Genomic DNA, 4,239 nt, shown 5'->3' with positions numbered 1-4,239 from the left:
GCCTTGAGCTCACTTTGTAGCCCAGGCTGGTCTTGAACTTGCAGCAATCCTCCTGCCTCAGCCTCCCAAGTGCTGGGATTACAGGCGTGCGCCACCAGTCCCAGCCCTCCCCATCCTTTTTGAAATGAAGGTCTCACTAAATTTTCCAGGCTGGCCTCGAATATGTGATCTTCCTGCCTCAGCTTCCTAAGTATCTGGGATTACAGACATTTACCACCACACCTGGTTTAGTTTGTCTCTTTAATGTTGAACCCCTCTAGATAAGAACATATAGTATGGTTTTTGCTTGGTTTTTTTTTTTTTTTTTTTGCATTTGAAATGTTTGGGTTTTTTCTTAACAGCCTTAAAAAGATTTCTTCATGAAGATTGTACATGTTTTAGTGCCTTTATTTCAGAGAATTTCATTCCTAGGGTGTACTATTGAAGTGAGATATTTTCTTCTGCTGACTTTTCTAACTTCTCTTTGTACATAGGAAATCTGTTTGCTTTGGTATCTTATTTTTGTACTTAACCCCTTAATGAAATTTCACTGTCTGCCACATTTTTCAGTTGCTTTTCTTAGATTTTTCCAGAGTAAACATAATAGGTCCACCTCCTCCTTTCTCCTTAAATGTCTTTTTCTTGCCTACTTTCATCAGGTAGGACCTCCAAAATAATAATGGTGGTAGAGGGCATTCTTTGTGGGCATTTTGTTTTGTTTTTGGTACCAGGGATTGAACCTAGTACCTCATGCATGTTAAGTAAGCCACCTATCACTGAGCTATATTCCTAGTCCCTTCAAGTAGGTTTCATTTGCTAATATTTTAATTTTTTTGCACTGGCTTAACGTTTTTTATTTTGTGTTGTTTTGTTTTTGAGACAGGGTCTTGCTGTGTAATGCAGGCTGGCCTTGAACTCACAGCGGTCCTCCTGCCTCAGCCTCGGAAGTGCTGAGATTACAGGTGTGTGCCATCATGCCCAGCTTTGCACTGGCTTAGACATAAAAGAAATTGATAGCTAAGCCAGGCATGGTGCCCCATACCTGTAATCCCAGTATATTTGAGAGGCTGAGGCCAGAGCATAGTGAGTTTGAGACCAGCCTGAGCTACATAATGAGCACCTGTTACACACACACACACACACACACACACACACACATGCATACTCCCCCCCCCTCCAAGAAATCAGTGTGTGGCTTTCTTTCACTGCGCTGTGATTGTTGGCTCGTGATATCATGTGTCTCCAGTTTCCCAGCAAGGAATGTAGAGAGAAGTCTTTCTGCTTCCCCTTGACCCGAGCAGTTTAAACAGCCCAGGACCCAGCACTGCTGAGCCTGATTCGACTCCTTCCCTTCCAGCCCTCCCCACCGGCATCTTCCTAGTAGCTTTCCCTGGTGGGGTTCGGCATTTTCCCTTTGGGGAGTGGTTGCTACATTTCCCCCTAGAAAATAGCCATTTGCTCTAAATTTTCAAGTTTGCTGCACAGACAGTTTTGATCGTAACCTTTTGGTCTTGATTAGCTTATCTTGTCTAATAAATCAAATTTTTGATTAATTTAAGGCCGTGGTTTTGCTGTTTGCTGATTTGTGCAAAAAAACGGCATTCAGGAAATGCAGGCCTACTTCCAAATGGGTCTTGAGGAAGGAGGCAAAGACACCTCGGCCCCAAAGCCCCTGAGGGCCGGGCCACCCCGGGAAAGCCGAATTCCACCAGCTGCCAGGGGCCGGGTGACCCCAGCCCTCCACCCCCACCCCCCCGTGTGTAAAGAATATTGCAAGTCGGGGCTGGTAATAAGAACTGAGCCAGGTTTTCCGAAGCCGTGTGTGGCCAGGTGGGTTTCTCTGCCTGCCTGGCGACAGTCAAATGTGAGCAGTAGCCAGGGACATAGCTCAGCGGCACGAGCACCTGCCTGGCCAGTGCAAGGTCCTGAGTTTGATTCCCGGTACAAAAAAAAAAAGAATGCAAACAATTTCTCCTCCTCATCAGGTGAGGTGTGCAGGCTCCTTCCCACAACCACAAAGTTGTCGCCATACACACGGCAGACGGGGAGCACGGGGATGTCTTCCTGAGAGGATGGGGTGCCTCTCCTCCAGGACAGACCTCTAGTCTGGGAGGGATCCTCACTTCTTCCCCACCAAGGCCAGTTCTCTGTGCTCCCTCACCTCCCTGTCCCTCCCCTTGCTGCCCCTGGGATCCCGTCCCTGTCTCAAGCCCACAAACTTCTTTAGACCTCTAATTTCTTTCTTCTCCCGTACCCCAGATGTGGTAAAATACACAGAGCATAAAATTTACCATCTTAGCGATTAAAAATATATAGCATTAAGTGCAACTATCACCAGCATCCATCTCCAGAACTCTTTTGACTCAAATTTATCCTTTAGGGCCGCATAGTGCTCCGTTACATACATATACCACATCTTTATCTGCTCATCTGTTGATGGCCATACATGTTGCACCTGAGATTTTTGTTTTACTTTTTAAAAATCTTCCAAAAGGGATGATAAGCTGGGCGTGGTGGCACACGCCTGTAATCCCAGCATTTGGGAGGCTGAGGCAGGAGGATCTTTGTGAGTTTGAGACCAGCCTGGGCTACAAAGTGAGCTCAAGGCCAGCCTGAACTGCATAGCGAGACCCTGTCTCAAAAAGACCAAAAAAAAAAAAAAAAAAAAAGCGACAAAAGGGATGATAACAATTATAAAGGGAGTTTAAAAAGAAAAGTATCTCCAGTGTCATCATCCTGAACTATTTCCTTTGTTCTATATTCTGCCAGCTTTCCTCTGTATGCAGTCATGCTTACATGCAGATTTTTATGCAGTTTTGCTTTCTGCTGTATATGGAGCTTAATCTTTTTTCCTTCTTAAAACATTGTCTTAGATTGCACTTTATGACAAATGAGTTCAAAATAATGAATGACGCTACCATACCACAACTTAAAAAAAAAATCCCCAGTTGGGTATTTATAAGTTTTCATTCTGAATAATGAAATTATTTTGAAATTTTTTGGAATAATTTATGTTTCTCTTTCTTCCTTCCTGCATTTTGGGTAAAGTCCAGGAGTAGGCTTATTAGGTCAAAGGAAAGAATGGCTTTAAGGCACTCAGAATGCAAATGTGTGTTAACTGTACGTTCTTTCTTTCTCTCCCTTCTTTTTCCTCTCTCCTCTTCTCTCCTGTCCTCTTGTCCCTCCCTCCCTTCTCCCTCTCCTTCTCCTCCTCCTTTTTCTTCCCATTCCCTTATTCCCACGTTATCACTCTCTTCTTTTTTTTTCTTTTTTTGGCCATACTGTTCATAGTATTAAAGCCAGGGCCTTCACACATCCCTAACCCTTACTTACTTACTTACTTATTTTATTTTATTTTTTGGAGACAGGGTCTCACTATGTAGTTCAGGCTGGCCTGGAACTCACACCGGTCCTCCTGCCTCAGCCTCCCAGAGAGCTGGGATCACAGACATGTGCCACCACATCTATCTAATTATTTCTGTTTGTATTTGCTGCCTTCTCCTCACCCCCAGGACGAGGGATTGAACCCAAGGTGTGCTAAGCTGCATCCTTCTCCTTTTAATTTTTTATTCGGAGACAAAGTCTCATTACATTGCCCATGCTGGCCTTGAACTAGTGATCTTCCTGCCTCAGTGTGGCATGACAGATGTGAGCCACTGTGCCCAGCTTGTAGGTATTGGCTCTTTGTATATTAGAGTGGTGGATTTTGTTGTTGTTGTTGTTGTTTTAAATGGGTCTCATGTTGCCCAGGCTGGCCAACTCCTGGGCCCAAAGGATTCTCTTGCCCCAGCCTCGCAAGTAGGTGGGGACCTGGCCTTACTGGTCTTTTGCTGCCATCTTCCCCCGCCTGTTTTCTTTAACTTCTGTGCTGGACACACATGCCCACAGTCTGCATAGTGTTGGCGTTGCAGCCTCTGCTTTGCCAGGGAAGACCTTTTCTCCTTGTATCTGTGTGGCCCAGCCCACCGCAGTGCTCCTGGTAAATAATACCTTACTCACCGGGGCTGGGAGCTGGCTTGGGAGGCTTCTCCAGTTTCCTTTCTGGACTGGGGGTCACAGATTCAGAAACCAACAGATTGGGTGGTTGCAGACGATAGGCACGTAGACTCTGGTTGCCCCCAGCTTTCCAGTGACTCGCTTTCCCACGAGTTGTCTCTTCCAGACACACTCCGAGGCCGAGCTCCCCGAAATCTGGGGGGCAGGTAGGCCCAGAGTGGCAACCCCCTGGCTGTTTGCCAGTCGCATGTCTGGGGTAAGTTT

Source organism: Chinchilla lanigera, unplaced genomic scaffold (assembly GCF_000276665.1).
Source record: "Chinchilla lanigera isolate Chin_1 unplaced genomic scaffold, ChiLan1.0 scaffold00041, whole genome shotgun sequence".
Taxonomy (NCBI): Eukaryota; Metazoa; Chordata; class Mammalia; order Rodentia; family Chinchillidae; genus Chinchilla; species Chinchilla lanigera.
This window is presented reverse-complemented; position numbering follows the sequence as displayed.